Here is a 19,940-nt window from a genome sequence, read left to right on the forward strand (position 1 = left end):
CAAATTACCACAACTCAGTGACTTAAAACAACACATATTTATTATCTTACAGTTATCTGGTAAATCAAGATCCAGACAAAGATTAGCTAGATCCTCTGCTCAAAGTCTCAGAAGACAGACATCTCTACATACTTTACAACCTAAAAACAGTGAGGCACATCTTCAAAGTAATAAAAAATATTTATCAAAACTTTAAAGCAAATTTTGTACAAACTAATGAAACATTAGAAGCACTCCCATTAAAGTTGGGTACAAGACAGCTATGCCTATCTCTACTATTAATAGTCAGGAAGCTAATAAAATTAAAACTATACACAACAGTAATATTTCTACTATTAAGTATATCACTGCTTTATAGTCAATAAGAAAAAATACTCATCTCTTAACTAATGTTAATTTTATTTCTCTTTTTTACTATTTGTAATTTTGGTCTTATATCTATATAAATGTTATGCATATAAATGTTTGCATATATTTCATTAATTATAAAAACTTAAGTCAACACTAAAGATAAATAATTTTTTCCTTATAAAAATGGTTAGTGTAATAATTAAGTCCATAAAAACATCATTCTAGGTGAATCATCTATAGTAATAGTCCCCAGGCTCCTGACTCTTTCATGTTCTGTCCAATATTTATATCAACATTTAATATTCAATAAATAATTTAGAGAAAAGAGATGGAAACAATGTTGATCATATTTATGTATAGCCAAAAGTTGGTGAAGGGAGCTAATGTTAAATAAAGTAATGAGAATTTTTTAAATCTCTTTTAGGTAGACTTTTGAGTCTAAATTTCAACAACAAAAATAATCAATGTGATTTTTAAATCCTGTTAGGGTTTATAAAATAACTATTTTGTTAAAAATAATCCAAGAAAATATAATTCCTGGATTGAAAGCAGTTCATATGCAAAGGCTTTTTTTGTGTGTGTGTAGTTTTTTTGTTGTTGTTGTTTTTGTATTTTTCTGAAGTTGGAAACAGGGAGGCAGTCAGACAGACTCCCCCATGCGCCCAACCGGGATCAACCTGGCACGCCCACCAGGAGGCGATGCTCTGGCCATCTGGGGTGTCACTCTGTTGCAACCAGAGCCATTCCAATGCCTGAGGCAGAGGCCACAGAGCCATCCTCAGCGCCCGGACCAACTTTGCTCCAATGGAACCTTGGCTGCGGGAGGGGAAGAGAGAGACAGAGAGGAAGGAGAGGGGGAGGGGTAGAGAAGCAGATGGGTGCTTCTCCTGTGTGCCCTGGCCGGGAATTGAACCCGGGACTCCTGCACGCCAGGCCGATGCTCTACCACTGAGCCAACCGGCCAGGGCCTGCAAAGGCTTTTTAATGAGTTGAACAGATGCTCAGTACTGTCCAATAAGAGTCTAGGAGGGTTAAGAGGAACCTAGAAACCACATCACAAATATGGTCTATCACAGTGGTCCCCAAACCCCAGGTCATTGGTACCAGTCCACAGAGAAAGAATAAATAACTTACATTATTTCCATTTTATTTATATTTAAGTCCGAACAATGTTTTATTTTTAAAAAATGACCAGATTCCCTCTGTTACATCCGTCTAAGACTCACTCTTGACATTTGTCTCAGTCACGTGATACATTTATCTGTCCCACCCTAAAGGCTGGTCCGTGAAATATTTTCTGACATTAAACTGGTCCATGGCCCAAAAAAGGTTGGGGACCACTGGTCTATCAGACTGTGCTATGGATAGAAAGATCTATCTACTGCTTTGACTGAATTGAAATAGTTCTTTTTTACCACTTATAACAATTCAGTAACTATAATGAGACAATCCATCCCATCTTGGAAAATTTATATGAGAAAAGTGATCTTATCATTAAAGATGGGGAAAAGTCCCCTAAATATGTCATTTAATCCAGATCATTAAATTATCAAAAGCAACTTATTAGTGCATGATTTTGAGAGTAGTCAGTTTGCTTCACATGGTTAAATTACTCATAGGACAATTTGTTAAGAAAATTCTTTGAACAACCACCTGAGAAATTATATTCCCTTACCTGAGACCCAGATAACACTAATAAGATAAGAAAGGGAAGACCACTAAGAGGACCAGAGGCTTAGAAAAGAAGAGCTTAATGTTTAATATTGTCAAGTTCTAAGTAAATTTTGTAGCTGCAAAAAAATGTCAAAAATTGCATAATTTTGTCAACTAGTCTCAGAATTGATGTCAATCAGAAAGAAAATAAGATATATGAAGGAAAGAGGTGGTAGAGGAGTGTTTTCTAATGGTCTTCAGATTTTCAAGAGCAGAATGAAGCACTTCCTTCCTACTGAACAAACCGCACGGCTCTTACATAGACCTGCATTTAGTATCCTGTAAGTACTGTCATCTCAGTGTTCTATTTTCTTCATAAAGCAAGGTGGCTAAGAAGAAAAAATGCCATCAGGACTAAAGCAAGCAATCTAGCACTCCTTATTCCCATCTCGTTAGCTAAAATAATGATGTTTATTGTGTTACTGTTATGATATTACAAACTGTATTATTCCCATTTCATCCTGTAATACTGAGGCAATGTACTTTACAACATGTGCTGCATGACACTGCAGTCAGTGAGGGACTGCATATACAGTGGTGGTCACATGAGATTATAACAGAGCTGAAAAATTCTTATCACCTAGTGACGTCAAAGTCATCTTAATGTAATGCAACTCATCACTCGGGTTTTTGCAGTGATGCTGATATAAACAAACCCACTATGCTGCCAATTGTATAAAAGTATAGCACATAATATTATGACCACTACATAATCCTCAATAATGATAATAAACAACTATATTACTGGTTGGCTTGTGTATTTACTATATATATAATACTTCCGGTTGTTAATTTAGAGAGCACTCTTTCTACCTATTAAAAAAGTTTGCTGCAAAGAAGTACACTATGTTTTGCCAACACAGCCTTATATGGCTCGTGTTTACAATGTATCTTGATTGCATCATTTTCTCTTGTGTTTAATTTGATCACATATTGTTTTATAAATTTATTGTAGCTTAAGTGTGCAGTGTTAATAAAATCTACAGTAGTGAACAGTGATGTCCTGGGCCCTCACATTCACTCACTAATCACTCACTGACTCAGCCAGAGAAACTTCCAGTCCTACAAGCTCCACTCATAACAAGTGCCATCTACTGCTGTGTTATTGTTTCCCTTTATATAGCATTTTTATTGTACCTTTTCTATGTTTAGATACACAAATACCATTGTGCCACAATTGCTGACAGTATTCAGTACTGCTGCACAGGTTTGTAGCCTAGGCTCCATGGGCTATAGCATCTAGCCTAGGTAGGTAGTAGGCTTTACCACCTAACTTTGTGCACGTGAACTTTATGATGTTCACACAACTACAGAATAGCCTACTAATGTGTTTTTCAGAATGTATCCCTGTCATGTGGTGCATGTTTATTTTTTTAGTTAGATACTATAAATGTTCCTGTTTAGAAAATACCTAATTTTTCCTTTTTCTGTGACCTGATTGGAAGACAGAAGAAAAAAGGAGATTGATTTGAAAGAGGAGAATGCACTTGTTTGTCCTTATTTTCCAGATGCTAGACACAGAAACTCTCAAAACTAATCAAAAATGTAAAATCTCCTTAAAACACCATCTCCATAGCCCAAATGACTCTTTAAAAAATATGGTGGTTGCCCTGGCTGGTTGGCTCAGTGGTAGAGCGTCGGCCTGGCGTGCAGAAGTCCCGAGTTCGATTCCCGGCCAGGGCACACAGGAGAAGCGCCCATCTGCTTCTCCACCCCTCCCCCTCTCCTTCCTCTCTGTCTCTCTCTTCCCCTCCCACAGCCGAGGCTCCACTGGAGCAAAGATGGCCCGGGCGCTGGGGATGGCTCCTCGACCTCTGCCCCAGGCGCTGGAGTGGCTCTGGTCGCAACAGATGGGTAGAGCGTCGCCCCCTGGTGGGCGTGCCGGGTGGATCCTGGTCGGACGCTTGCGGGAGTCTGTCTGACTGTCTCTCCCCGTTTCCAGCTTCAGGAAAAAATACAAAAAAAAAAAAATATATATATATATATGGTCATTCCAGAAAAAAAAAGTAAAGATTTTATTTATTTAAGTATTTGTTTATTTGATCCCCACTGATATATCTCTGCAGCCAGGGACCAGCACCAGCCAGCGCCACACAGCAGGCGAGAGCGGGGCAGCAGCCAGCTGTGGGGACCACACCTGATAGACTGCTCAGTGACTGCCTTCTGGGTCCCTTTTAGAGACCCTCTAAAATGACTGGGAGACATTAGTACAGCCAGAGGCAGATTAAGGTCAGTTGAGGCCCCAGACTCAAACAAAAATATTGAGCCCTTAATATTAGAAAAAAGTATAAAGTTGGGGTTTTGCAGGGCTCTTCAGAAATAGGGGCCTAGGGCATGCACCCAGTGCACCCACTGTTAAACCTGCCTCTGGTTATAGCTGTGCTATGTCCATTGTAAACTATGCTTAGAGAAACTCAAACTATAGTTTGAGGTCATAAGAAATTGATAATACGCTTTTTTTTTTAGCTTTCATTTTTTTAAATTGAATTTCTTGGGGTGACATAAATTAATAAAATTATATAGGTTTCAGGTGTTCAATTTTAGAATACGTCATCTGTATATTGTATTATGCATTCACCACTCCCAAATCAAGTCTCCTTCCTTCACCATTTATCCCCCCTTTAAAATTAAAGACTTTAATGGAGAATAAAATACTCTACTTTGTAACACATGAGGTAAAGTGTAGATGCACTGAGTAAAAATGTAATAAATCTATGTAATTTGTTCTGCCCTTGGAAGAATCACCCTCTATTGAAAATAGAAGCTATTAAGTCCCTAAACTCAGAGAGTCTTCACTATTTTTCATCAAAAGCAAACCTACGTAAAGGATAACACAGGATGTTCACACTGAAAGCTGTATATTTGTTTCTTGTTAATTGTGTTGCTGATTCCATCAGAATCATTAGGCCCCTTCAAAAGTACTGTGATATTGAGTCTGCTTTGGTTTCACAAATGACTCAGTGGAAAACCAAGAGAGCAAAAGCTAAGGGAGAAGGTGGACTGGCTCAGCTAAGCTGGTGAGAGACAATGACAGTGAAAATGCAGTCCCAAGATACTGAAGGTTGACTTTTAAAATATGTAGTTCAGGTCATCTGGAAACCCTCCTCCCAGCCCTAACAAGTGGTTACTACTAATTTATATTCGCTATTTAATACCTCTTTGGGGGGAAGTCCTTGCAATGCCATAGCTTTTAGTATATTATATATGACACATACCCTGTCATCACAACATTACGTACAGAGGAGCATTCTGCTAAATAAAATATATTCTGTGTACATTTGCTTTTGGAAGGTAGCTGCATTTTAACTAGCATAATTTTTAATGGGGTTAATCTTTTATTAGCTGAAAAGTTAGCTCTTTCATATTCATATGCAGATATTTTTTGTTCTGTTTTTTTATTTTTTTTCAAGCCAAGACTTGATTTTTAGAATTTGTCAAAATGGAAAATGAGGCAGAGAAGAAGTGAGAAAATGTATGTCTTAATTCCATTTCTGTGACCAAGTGTATTTTACTACGTATTTTACTTATTAGGCCTCAGTTTTCCTTATGGTCAAATGATCATAAAGTCCCCTTCAGCTCCAAAGTTCCTCACATCTAGTACAGTTATTACTATACTGAGCAAAAAACCAAAACCAAAGTACGAAGACATCTCTAACCTCTATTGAGCTGCTATACACAGCTGTGCTGTTTACAACCAGGGGTCACCATTCACACCGGAGACAGTTTCCTAGCAGAGGTTGCTAGAGTGTCTCAGGGCACAATATCTTTTCCTCTAATGGCCATATGGGCTAGCAGTGAACCTGTCAAGTTCCTTGGGTTGTTGCTATTAAGAAACAGCAGGAAAGATTTTATGAGCATGTACACAATGCTTAACCATTTACAGAAAACTAACCTTTAAGAAGATAATTTTGGGATACAGAATTCAATTGCATATAACATATGTTCTATTTCATTGGAAGAGTTTACACTGCATGAATCATGAAGACTGGATAACAGGTATATTTGTAGTGACTGGTGCCCACTAAATACTCAACATTTTTCCCAAAATGTTCTGGGATTCAGAAGACCATCCAATTCTTCACTACCTCTCAAGAGTGAAGAATTTCCCCTAAAGATGATCAGACTTCCATTTGCGGCCAAGTGTGTGGGGACTTACAGCAGACTAACTGACTCGCAATATAAACAAATGTGGTATTTCTTTGGCCTCCATGTTGTGGAGTAAAAATCATACCTGTTAAATATATAAACAGTTCATACGAATTGTTCCTGATCTTCACATAGACACTTTTATTTTTATAAACATTCTTTGGTTACTGAGAGCCCAAAATAAGAGTGTGAGGCAATATGTATATCCAATCCTCTTCATGATGAAGACCTTCCCTTTCCTTTGAGCTTATCTCACACTAATGAGAGAAAATAGGGTATAAGCACCTTGAAAAATTGGTTTATGAGAATCCTTCCTACATTTAGTAGCAGTCACGCTGGTCCCACAAAGAAATGGAGGAAGTCCGTGCTCTCTGAGTACATCACAATTTCCATAGAACTGGATTCCAAAAGTCTGTTAGGTGAATAAAGTAAAATGAATTAAGGTGTCATCCAATGATGCACAAATCATAAACAGAAAGGGTACAGGAAAATCTCCTTTTCTATGCCCTCTGTTCCCCCAGTTTGGAGGCCAAACTTTGCCCTTGAATAAACACAAACACCTCCTATCTAAATGACTCACCGTCAGATGCTGGCTCTTAGTCTATTAGATTATCATCATGTCATCTTTGTTTTTGGCAGTGTTTGAGTGCAGCTCTAACAGCTTTATTTGAACACTGTTTTCATACCTAAAAGCTTGAATCTGTAAAACAAACACACAAACATTTATAGACATCTTTATATCACTTCAAATTGTTGTGATTAGTATACATACTTTGAATATTATTACTTAAACAACCTCCAGCTGATGTTAAAAAAGTAACACTTTGGAACAAGGCATGCTGCAAATGTTCTATTAAGGATGCTGTTTATTTATATCAGTGCATAGAAAAGTACAGCTGTACAAAACATAAATCAATGTCAAAAGTAAAAGGCATTAAAATTCATAAGGTTCATTTTCCGACATCCAGAGCAAACTGTAGCTGAGAGTTTGTCACAGCCTTAACATCAGCAATAAAATTATGTAACTGCTGATGTCACATTCTTTGAGGTACACTCAAAGGCATCTAAAATTTTATAGCTTAGTTTGGCTTATTTTAAAAATGAACATATATTACTCTTAATTTTGTTTCTTATGATACCTAGAAGACCTGAATATAAAAACAGCATCAGAGGGAAAACAGCTTGCAGTCCACAGAGTTTTAACCAACATGAAAAAAAGTATACACATGCATCCGTTTTGCTATTGATCAGGAAACCACAGGAATTAGTGTTGGTTTAACGCCTATTAAGGGAAACAGTGTTTTCTATAGCAGAATGAAGAAGGGTTATTGCTAAGTAAGGAAGATCTAAAAACAAGTCATGCAGATGCTAATATTCATTCACAGTTAGGTAATTTTCTGCTTTGGCTTTCACATTTTTAAAGCTCTGGTCTGTTGGCTTCGGGTGATTTATGAGACTCTGGTTCCTATTTAAATATTCATCTGGTTTGAGAGGATATACTCTTGTCATGTTATCTGGGAATCATATTTTCCATCAGATTCCAATTTCTTTGAACGTAAGGATCAGATACCCACATCTGCATGTCCCCAAGAATCTAAGATAAACTGGTTTGATGTTTTCCCCTTAGCTGGTGGAATGGTGACAGTGAGATCTGTCATTTGAAAGTAGAGGTTGAGGTGAATGAGCCCATTATTCTGTTCCAAGAAGTAATATCCACCATCGCTTAAACAGTCCTTACTATGGGCCAGACACTGTTGGGAGCAAGTTACTCAAAGAAACTCATTTAACTTTCAGCAGTCCTATGAGGTAGTCTATTTTTCAGGAGAGGAAACCCAAGCACAGGGAGATTGTGTGGCCTGCCCAAGCCACACAGGTAATGGGTGGCACTGTTGGGACAGCAGAAGGTGTGCTTTAAGGGTTTGTCTCCTAAGCACCACCCATGCTGCCTTTTTCAGAGATTCCACGTGCAGGACAATGAGGCAGGAAGTGGTATTTTGACCCCTAATGTCTTTCCCTAAGAGAAATATAATCTACAGTCTATAATCTATTAAAAGGCATATGTCTTTGCACTAGAAATAACGAGAATAGTTTTTCTTCTGGAGAATAGATATATCATATCTGCATTCACTTTTGGAACTCTCAGTAGTTTTATGAGATCTTATGCAAACACATATACATAAACTCTCTTGGAAAACTAGATTTATACGGTAAAAACTTAGATTATATGTGTGAAATCACTACTGCCACATAGGGAACCTGAATTCAAACGCCTTTCTTAAAAACATAAGAGAGAAAATAGAGTTTTTGAGAAGAGGAGGCGATTCACCCACGGTCATTACATAATTAGCCAAAGCTAATTTCAGTTGTTTTTCATTTCCCATATGCCATTCATGACATCCATTTCTGCGTTTGTTAGTGTAGCCAGAATGCCCCGTTTTGTGTTCTCCGTTGCTCACACGTTCCGGGAGACCGGTGCGGGTGCGGAGGCGTCCTGGCCGCGCCGCGCGCGCTATGGGGGCTATGAAGGTACCGGAGCCGCCAGGGCCGCCTGCAGGACCGGTGTCGGGTTTCGCGTCAGAGGCACAGCTCTTGCACCGCAGCCGCGTCTGACTGAGAGCAACACTCTGAATACAAATGGGTTTAAAATGGCTGACTCTGTACAAGAGTAAATAAGAACCTTTACAGTTTTTCATTTAGTCACAGGATCAGCAGGTCTCATCACCCCAAATAGAGAATTAAGGTAGTTTTCCAGCTGAGGGAGGCAAAGTAGGGACATGGGGGAAGGTGACTTGAGCAGCAAAGACCTTGCCTTTTCCTGTTTTTTTGTTTTGTTTTTTTAAAAAATAGAGCTCAGGCTAAACTAATCCTCCACATGAATATATGCCTTAGGAAATAATTTTTATTAACAGCTGAATATTTTTACTTTCATTCACATGCACCAAAATATTAGGGTTATGATATTTGGTTGCATGCATACATCACTGTGTCAAAGAAAGAGGAGAATCTAGCCTTAATAAAAAACGATTTATTAACTTCTCCATGTCTTATAAATTTAATATGCTATGAGTTCTTGCTCTCATTGCGGATTTCTTTTAGAAGTATATTTCTGAATTTGAGCTCATAATATTTCTGAATAATATATTGGTAAATAATAAAATGAAACAACTCTCTGATGCATATAATCCGCGGACTCACGATTGGGGTGACTACATGTCAGTTACACATAATATTTATTTTGCGTCCCTTTTATGATTTCCTCAAGAGAAATGGCTGAAGCTGCTGTGTCTTGCTCCATAACATTCAGCATTAATGTATTCATTTTCTGAACATAAAATAACACAATAATGATTTTTTTTATCACTCCCCTTCTAAAAAACACTCACTGTTCTCTGTGGCAGTATTTTTGTGGGGTTTTGGGAGGGTTGTTAGTTTATTTTGTTAGGATAGAAATGAATTTTATTCATTTTTGGTACTCATCATAATAACAAAGTGTGACCTCTGTATAAATACAATTTTTCTTCTCCACAATTGCACATAAAATCCATCCTCCTTTGTAACTGCGGAGAGTAGAAGAGTCACTATAAATGCTGGCTTCAGGGAGTCCATACTTCCGACAAGATTTAAGGTAGAAATATTCAGAGGCCATGTTACTCAAACAAGACCCAACCATTTTTTGTTGTTAGTCTCTTTCCTTCTCTTTTCTGCGGAGTATTACCTAAAGGTACCTCTGAGCATAAGAGATTGAGATTTCTATTTAGTCTACAAGTGAACTAACAGGTTTTTTCTACCTGTGGGCATCTGTTTGGGATTTCAGTTAGCTAAGCCGCTTTGGCCCTAGAATAAAAATATAAAGGACCAGGGAAAATGCAGGCAGAAAAAAAAATGCAGACTGTGGCATTTCCTTGTTTGGTTATAAAAGATACTTTACTTTTTAGAACAGTTTTAGATTTACAAAAAATTGAAAAAATAGTACAGAGAGTTCTATGTCCCCCATCCAGATAGTTTCCCCATGCCTTCTCCTTTACATAAACGTACTAAAACTGTTCATTATTATATTGTTCTGTTTTCCTATTGTGCTTATATGTGCCTGTTCCTACTACACCCCAATAATTATTGTAGATAAAAAGTAGATAGTTCGTATTTTAAGTTGGGGAATGGAAATGCATAGTATTACCCTAACAGCACCATCCCAATTTGGCCAAAGAGGCCAAAAAAGCCTCAAAGTGGAGACATAGCCCAACGGAAGCTGAGAGTTGTCTCACCTCTGATGGAACTTGACCTCTGGGAAGAACTACCAGTCTGGTAAAAGGTGGCATCTCTGCCATGAAACCAACACCACAGCCTTGGTCATGGTGTTAAATCTGGAATGCTTTCTAAGGGTCAAGGGCAGTGGGGCATAATGGGAAGCATTATCTAATGCTGTCCCATGTTTAAAGCTCTGATGTCTGAAGTAAAGGGTGGGGGCTAAATAATCTTTAATATATTTTCTCAACCATAAGATTATACAAGGTAGAGGTTTTTAAAAAGGTGCTTTATATGAAAGAAAAAAAAATTCTCTTCATTCTGGATCCCTTAGCCTGTGCATTATCAAGACAAAGATTAAAAATACAGAATTTGTTTTCAGCCATACTCATTCCAAGATGATTAAAAAACAATGGAGCAGGTTGAAGCATCTTTGAAGGCTCTTGGAGAATGGTCATGGCATATATGCGGGATACCTAAATTGAAACTTTTCTTTGCCTTTTCTCCCACGATCCTAGACAGAGCTCTGAGTAATATTAGTTTGAGGGTGTTCTATTTCTCTCTTGCTATTTCTCTTTCTTTTTCTATTAGGCTAATAAATAAATTCTGAAACTTTTGTTTCTGCCTCCCAAGACCCTGACTATGCAACAGGGAGCAGTAAAAAAAGACCTAACTGACTAATTTAAAGTTACCTTGAGGATGTTTGTCTACTTTTATTTTTGTCCTTAGATTGGCTTTAGGAATATGTAGTCTACGCTTTCACAATATAGTTAGGGGCAGCAGAGGTACTGTATGTATGATTTGTACTTGTACCTATTCCTAATTCCATCTGTTTTTAATATATTCTCCTGATAAAATTTTATCCCTTCTTTCCAGTCAGGCTTTTGCCTGATTTGATAGAGAGTCCCTCTGGCTTATGCTGAAATTGAAATGTATGATATCTTATTGTTTGCCTATATACCCAGATGTCCAGGCACCAAGTTTACTTTTATAAATGAAATATTGAAAACAAACATAAAGCATTGGAGATGAAGTTGCAAGGCAGGCTCAACATTCCTGCATTAGAAATGGTCACCGTAAGGCTAGAAGCTTCTCTATCTCAGGTGGCTGATCTGTGGGCTTCCCTGAACAGATCTCTAGTAAGTAATATTTTTCTCATTGCATGAACTTTTCAAAGGTTCTCGACACCAAATCATCAGTATCATAAAGTAGCAAAGCAGCATTATATAGAAGAAAAAAAAATAGACTTAGGGACTGGATCTGGATTTAATTCAGGTTCTGCTATTTTTAAGCTCCTTGCTTCTAGTAAGTCATTTAACCTATCTGAACCTAACTTTCTTCACATGATTTTTAATGCTTCCATGTTGAAAACATGGTAAAGATGAAATTAAACAACTTACTGAAAAGACCAAAGGAGTAGGCAATATCACAGGCCCTAGGGCTCAATGGTGAGCAAGAAAGACAGAGGTATAGCCCATAAACGAGCAATTACAATACACTGTGATAGAAAAGTGGGGACATATAGGAGGGACAAGTAACCCAGACCTGAATGATCAGAAAAGTTTGCTGAATGAAGACAGTGACATCTAAGCTGTTAATTAAAATATGGGTAAGTTAAAAGGAATACCCACACATATATAGTAAAGAACCTAGCACTTGCCCAGTGTATTTTGAGTTCAATGAGTTGCATTTCTCTTCCCCTTCCCTTTTGCTATGTCCCCAGAACCCCTCTAAACAGATCCTGCATCATGAGTTGCACTCATTGATTTAAAAAATATTTAGTGGCCCTGGCTCGTTGATTTACTGGTAGAGCGTTAGCCCATCTGTGGAAGTCCTGGGTTCGATTCCCAGTCAGAGCACATAGGAGAAGTGACCATCTGCTTCTCCACCCCTCCTCTTCCCCTTTCATTCTCTACCTCTTTTCCCCCTTCCCACAGCCATGGCTCATTCAAGCATGTTGACCCCAGGCCCAGAGAATGGCACCATGACCTTGCCTCAGGTGCTAAAATAGCTCTGTTGCTGAGCAATGATCAATGGCCCCAAATGTACAGAGCATCACCACATAGAGGGCTTGCTGGGTGGGTCCCAGTCAAGGTACATGTGTCTCTCTATCTCCCCACCTCATACTTAATAATAATAATAAAATAAATAAATAATATTTAGTGAGCACCTGGTATAGGCTTTGTGCTAATGACTAGGAACATGTCTGTGAAGAAGGGAGAGGCTCTGCCCTTCAGCTGTTTAATGGAGTCAGCTCAATACATCGGACTCCAGAGACCACCACCATTCATTCTGGAATGCGTAAATAAGATTCATCTATTAGCTTTCCAGAAAGAACTTGATGAGACAATATGTAGAAAGTCACTCCAGAAGCTGCCAGTTCTAGAACACTGGACTAATGTACTGACAACCAGGGTTTAGAGATCTATGCCTTTAAATTAATTCTTTTAATGAAAAAAAAAAGTCAGTAGGCTTCAAAATGGCAGTACCCTAGACTTCATTGCTCTCTTGGAAAATATGAGTAAAATGTTATCATTTCTTAGAACCATACCCATTCTAGGGGAAGAGAAAGTTAAAAAACAAAACCAGAGTGGTCACCTGACCAGGCAGTGGCGCAGTGGATAGAGCGTTAGACTGGGATGTGGAGGACCCAGGTTCGAGACTCCAAGGTTGCCAGCTTGAGCGCGGGCTCATCTGGCTTGAGCAAAGCTCATCAGTTTGGACCCAAGGTCTCTGGCTAGAGCAAGGGGTTACTCGGTCTGCAGTAGCCCCATGGTGAAGGCACATATGAGAAAGCAATCAATGAACAACTAAGGTGTCTCAACGAAAAACTAATGATTGATGCTTCTCATCTCTCTCCATTCCTGTCTGTCTGTCCCTATCTATCCTTCTCTCTGACTCTCTCTCTGTCTCTGAAAACAAACAAACAAACAAAACAGAGTGGTAAATGAAGGTTTTTTTCCATTGGTATTATAAAGTCTGTTTTTCATTTTGTACAGATAGTCATAAAGAGATTCTGCTTTTTTCTTTTGAGGAATACCTATTCTGATTTCCTAGGCATATTAATTTGCTGCAATTCAGAGCAAAAGCTAATTCTTATTTTTGGGAATTAATTGAGCTGAAAGCTGGATTCATGACAGCCCATCCCTTCAGTGGCCAGCACAGAAGCTGAGGACAGACGGCCATTTCAACTTTACTAGCCTGACATCCTGAATAATCAATGCACGTCAGCCACAAAGACTGGCTGCCTGTGCTCATGCCCATTTGCAAATTGGCTGAGCGCCCACTCACAAATTGGGATGACAGTTCCACTAGGGCACACAAGTGTCAACAAAAGATCACTTCAAACAAGAAGCCTGCTCAGTTTTGCAAGAGCTATCATTTTGTTAGGAGGGGAAAAAAAAAAAGGTTTAAGGTGGTTAATCCTGTATTGCTGACAAATGGCTATTTATATCCCATCATACCGTTAGCCTCAAGGGACATTTTATTTAATAACTTAATGCAATCTTTTCTATCTTTTAAATTTGACTTTCAATCTCTGCATTTTAAATGGGCAAAGAGGAGACAGTATGTCAATCCTCAGTCACTGGATTAAGTCCATTTTCTTCATTCCTGTTACAAGCATCAGAAATTGAAAGAGTAAGCAAAGCATTATTATGTGCATAATGTCACTAGACACTAATTAGAATGGTGAATAGGGCATCTAACAAATCCAAATATATTCTTTAATATTCAATTAATTCAGTAAATATTGGCTAAGCGCCAGGCACCCAGTAGGAATTGGTCTCACTGCCTGGAAACTCTTCTCTTCCAATGGACTCTGCATACTTGCTGTCATAGTAATCAATCTCACTAAAAAATAGTTTACATTTTATTAATTTGGTGGTCAAAATAATCTTCACGTTTGTCATTGACCACCAAATAGCTTCAAATATTTACATGGAGATAAAGACCTCTCATATTCTAGCTAAAATTGATGTTTTTATTCTCATAAATTCTTATAGATGCTTATAAGGGTTACGTTGATGATTCCAAAATGTTCACCCATCTATGCCTTGCACTTCATCGAATCTGTAATATCTTTCTCTATTCCCACCATCTCTAAATGCTGAAATTCCCTTTATCTCGGTAAAGATGAAATGTTCCCTCAGATCCAAGTAATTTTTTTCAAGTTCTACTATGTGACAGCATGAAACAGATGCTTTTACAAAAAATCACCTCACTTACTCCTTGATTCAAACTTAAGAAGATATCATCCCCAATTTTTCTATGTGTGACCAAGTGGAGAGAAGCAGAGGACTGGCAAGGCATCCGACTGGCCACCACAATGTCAAAGCCTGAACTCAGGCTCTCCAAACTCGACTCTCCACTCTCGTTTCCTTCTTCCTTTGAGACCTTTCCTGTCTTCCATCCTTTCGCAGTATGCCCTTCTCTAAACGTTTATAACGCTTAATCCATGCCATTCTGGAGATTTTAATTGCTCTATAACCTGTGTTATTCAAAAATTTATTAAATATTTAGTGAGCAACTTAATAATTTTTATGGAAACAGAGGATGATGATAATGGAGTAGAAAGGAGATAGGGAAGGAAGGGAACAGCAAGGTTTCTTTCATTCCAATATATATGTCAGAATTGTACAGAGTACTTTCATAGATGTCCCATTGAATCATACAACAAACCTCAAAGGAAGGTACTATTATCTCCAAAATATCGATGGGGAAACAGGCTCAAAAAGGTTAAATGAATCTCCAAAGGTTGTAATCAATAAGATATTAGGTGAAGATTCAAACCTACTCATTCTTTCATTCAACAAAATACTCAAGTGTCTACTATATGCCAGGCAGAGCTCTAAATGTACCATATTCATAACTGAACAAAATAAACAGAAACCCTAGCCCATGAGGAACTTGCTTTCTATTGAGGAGTGGCAGGCAGCAAACAATAAGGTTAATAACAAACTGCATATACAGTATGTTAGAAAATGAGATGGGAGATGGAGATTGAGCAGTGTAAGATAAATCAGAATTACCAGGGGTGGAGATGAAGGTTGCAATTATAAATAGCCTGGTCAGTGTAGGCTTCACTGAGAAGGTGAAGTCTGAGGAGAGATATGAAGAACTAAGTGGATAAAGGAGAAGCTCGTTCCAAGCAGAAGGAAGAGTCACTATAAAGGCCCAAGATGGAAGCATCACACCCAAAGTAAAATGGATAAAAATAACTCAACCTGAAAAAGATTTGATTTGCAGAGAGCAAATGTATTTCTTTAATATCCAACAAAACAAAAATAAAAAACAAACAAAAATCTTTTCTAAAGTGACAGGTAGTATTTGAGAGCTATATGTCAAGTACTACCATAAGTGATTCATTTGTACAGGGTGAGGCAAAAGCATGTTTACAGTTGTTCATATGGCAAATAGTACAATAATTAATACATAATAATACAAGAATAAACTCTGTTACATATTCTCACAACTGTAAACCTACTTTTGTCATATCCTGTATTTACATTTGTTGCCCACAAAACACACACACACACACACAAAAAAAAAAAACCCAATAAAATAGATTGTATTGCCACCTTTGGGATGAGGTAAATATGGTACAAATTGGCTAGGAACCTTGGTCATAGTCACGCAAGTTTTAAAAGCTGGAACAACATAGGAACCAAGGCAATCTGGCTTCAGAACCTTGTTCTGAACTACAGTTGTAGTTCACTAGTTTTCACTGCTTAAGAGTATTTTATTTTATAAATATATCACAATATATTTATTCATTCTTTGATGAACATTTTGAAAGTTTGCAGCTTTGTTATTGTTACAAATAATGCCATTATGTCACTTCTTATATCCGTATGGCATTATAAGTGAGAGTTTCTCTGGGTTTTGTACTTTATAGTAGAATTACTAGGGCCTAGAGTATGTGCCAAAGATATCGTGTAGAGCTCTTTCCAATGCAAGGCAGGGAAAAGAGCACATTTTTACTTCATTTCTCATGCTTTCTCAGAATCACAGGTCCTAATTATAGTTTTATTATTGTTTAAGATAACTCATGAATTCTTTATTAAATATTTTCTATTTTCCTAAAATTATTTTTGATCATTGTATTTAGTTCTTTTCACTGTTACAAAATGATTTAATTCTATTTTGGAAAGAATTTATTGCTGACCATTTTTTACTATAATATAAAATTTAAAAAGTGACTACTTCAATAAACTGAAAGAAATAAATGTGACACATCTGTTATTTAAAATATAGATTATCCACACAGATATTTTGCACCACTAGAATAATATTTTCAAATATTATCATTTAATAAAGTAAGGAATAGTTGTAATTATTTGAATTATTTACATGATTATATATAAAACACAAATATATACATTTCATGTATACAGATTTTTAGAACTTTATTATTTACATTTTAAAGTACATCTGTATCTACATATAAATATCTATACCTATATAAATTAATTAAAAGAAGTTGTAGCAGATTGATTGTAAAAAAGCGTCAATATTTCACCTGTCTGGAGTATCTACCCCTAAGAAGTAGAGTTTATTATTTTCCTCTTTGGTGTGTGCTCTGACCTACAAGATGTAGTAGAATTGACAATGTGCCCATTACAAGCCTAGGCCCCAGGAGTCCTTGAACATTTCTCCCTTCCCTCTTAGACTGCTACTTCTGCCAGGAGAGCAATAAACCTGGGTTAGCCCACTGAGAACAAAAGACCATGTGAAACAGAGACAAGTCATCTAAGCTGAGGCCACACTCAACCAGCCAGAGTCAAGGCAGCCCCCAGGTTACCCCAGTGAGTCCCAGCTGCCCCATCAACTAATGACAGTTGCAAAAATGAGCCCCACTGAGATCAGCGAAGCCCAGTCTAGGTCTGAAGCACTGCCCAATTAGCCTATAAAACCAGGAGCATGAATAAATTATTACTTTTTAATCACTGGGTTTTAAGATTTTAATAATAGTTAATTAACATGAGTTTCTTTGAATGTATGAATTAGGATCATTTTTGTGTCATATGTGTTCTTTTTTGTTTATATTTTTATCAATAGTATTTATTATGTTTTTGAGGAAAGTTTAATAAAATTCCACAGAAATATGTCTTGAATGACTTGTCTCTGTTCTTTCTAGAACTCAAAAAAGAAACATAACTGTCAGCTACAGTGAGCAAAAGCTCAAAATCAGCATATGAATAAAGTATCTATAGGAGAATGCAGAATGGGGACATTGACTAGGACTCCAGATCAAAGTGTTGACAGATATGTTCTATATTATTTTGTCACTATGGATAGTAATTTCTGCAAAGAAAGAAAAAAGGAAAAAGTATATAAATTCATCATAATAGAACCAGGAATTTACTTGGGTCTAGAGAACGATGAAAAGATCCCCTTGCATAATTTTTGCAACATTATAAAGTCCTTCTCATCAAATATCTAATGTCCTCTTTCATTTCTCTTCTTTTTATGCACTGAATATTTTTATCTCTTCACCTTTCATATGGCTTTGAAAGGTGATTAGGTCAGAACTGTGAATTAGTGCCCTTATAAGAAAAGACTACAATTACTCTCTTCACCATGTGAAGATACAAAAAAAATGATCATTTGCGACCCAGAAGAGGGTTCTCACCAGAATCCAACCATGCTGGATTTTTTACCTTAAAATTTTAGATCCAGAACTGTGAGAAATAAATGTCTATTATTTATAAGCTACCCAGTCTATAGTATTGTGTTACAACAGCCTGAACTAAGTAAGACACATCTTTCTTCTCATCTACACCACTTCTTCCAGGGTCTTTGCTGCATCCTGTTACTGTGTCATGAGTTCAACACCACTTCTATTGCAGTGCTGGCCCTTGAATTTAAGCCAGGAAATTCATTCATCCTGTATCCTCACATTTTTTACAATAAATGGAGTTTGCAAGGGAACAACTTTTTCTTGCTTCTATTGTTTGTCATTTGTAACATATTCCTGAGGCAACAGTATTAAAAAACCCAACCATACTTGAAGAGAGGGTAGGGTGGAGAAAGGGAAATTTAAGAAAAAGGCAGAGAAATTAGTATTACCCCTCTTGTGAGAACAGTTAATGTGGTCAAAAGAGCAGAGCCCCGCATCCTGCCACACCTGTAAAAGGAAGAACTGGGACATAGTCTTTCCTGTCTGGGGTGAGTCTATGCTCTTTCTATTTGTTTCTCATTTTTGTGCCTATAAGCAACATTGCGAAAATGGGCAAATCCTCTCTGAAAGAGGCATTGTTTATATTATTGATGTCCAAAAGCTGGTCTTGTCTCAAAGTAGAGGTAATCCATACTCACTACAAAGCAAAGAATTCTTACACCAATTCTATTTCTTCAGTTTGTTTTTCAGCTCTTTTGCCATTTTCCCTTCTGTAATGTACTTGTGATAGTAACAGTAGGGTGAGGGTGTAACTACTTGCCATTATATCAAAGGCTAAAGTTAAATAAAGCCACTGGGTAAACGTCATATTCCTATGGGAAGAAAGAAAGAAGAAGAATGTATATGGACAGAAAGAGAAAATTGACATCTGGAACGGCTTCTTCTACTGCAACAAGTAACCTCTAAGTGAGAACTAGATGCAAAGGAAAACTTGAGAGTTCCAGTTCAAGATGATGACATAGAAAGATCCTGAAATCAGCTCCTTCCATGGACATACAAAATCTATAACTACACATAGAACTTGTTTCTCTGAAAGAAACCCAAAAACTAGCGGAGTGACTCCGACACATGCGCGAACAAGGAAAAAACCCACACCGAAACAGGTAAGAGAGGTTGAGACACAATCCTGCCATAAACCCCATCAGAGGTGTGACAACCCATAATCAGGAGGGAACTTAAAACTCAGAGCTTCTGTCTGAGGAGCAAAGGGTTTCAACCCTGCACCAAGCACCCCAACTTTTACACCTGCTAGGGAAACAAGTCCCCACAACATCTAGCTTTGAAAGCCAGTGGGTCTTGGATCCAGGAGACCCACAAGGCTATAGCAAACTGAGAGCTGAGAAATACTTCCTTAAGACCTCCTGCTGACTCGCCTGGATATGCTCCAGGGTCCAATGCAGAAGCAGCCAGTTGAAAAGTGCCTAGTCCAGGGGTCCCCAATATTTTTACACAGGGGGCCAGTTCACTGTCCCTCAGACTGTTGGAGGGCCGGACTATTAAAAAAAAACAACTATGAACAAATCCCTATGTACACTGCACATATCTTATCTTAAAGTAAAAAAACAAAACAGGAACAAATACAATATTTAAAATAAAGAACAAGTAAATTTAAATCAACAAACTGTCCAGTATTTCAATGGGAACTATGGGCCTGCTTTTGGCTAATGAGATGGTCAATGTCCGATTCCATATTTGTCACTGCTAGCCGTAACAAATGATATGACGCGCTTCCAAAGCCGTGATGTATGCGTCCTGCGTCACCAGAAGTAGTACTGTACGTGAGCGACGTTGCGCTTTGCGCATCCTG

General features: G+C 37.7%; 1 long non-coding RNA gene across 1 annotated transcript in view; it reads right to left on the reverse strand.

The window, feature by feature from the left end:
* Positions 1-4,267: 4,267 nt before the first annotated feature.
* Positions 4,268-19,940, reverse strand: part of LOC136376535 (uncharacterized) — a 39,258-nt gene continuing 23,585 nt past the window's right edge. The window contains exons 2-3 of the long non-coding RNA XR_010746193.1: positions 6,791-6,910; positions 4,268-6,622 (exon numbers count right to left, since the gene is read on the reverse strand). This is a non-coding gene — a long non-coding RNA (uncharacterized lncRNA). The remainder of the gene's footprint in view (positions 6,623-6,790; positions 6,911-19,940) is intronic.

Source organism: Saccopteryx leptura, chromosome 6, assembly GCF_036850995.1.
Source record: "Saccopteryx leptura isolate mSacLep1 chromosome 6, mSacLep1_pri_phased_curated, whole genome shotgun sequence".
NCBI lineage: Eukaryota > Metazoa > Chordata > Mammalia > Chiroptera > Emballonuridae > Saccopteryx > Saccopteryx leptura.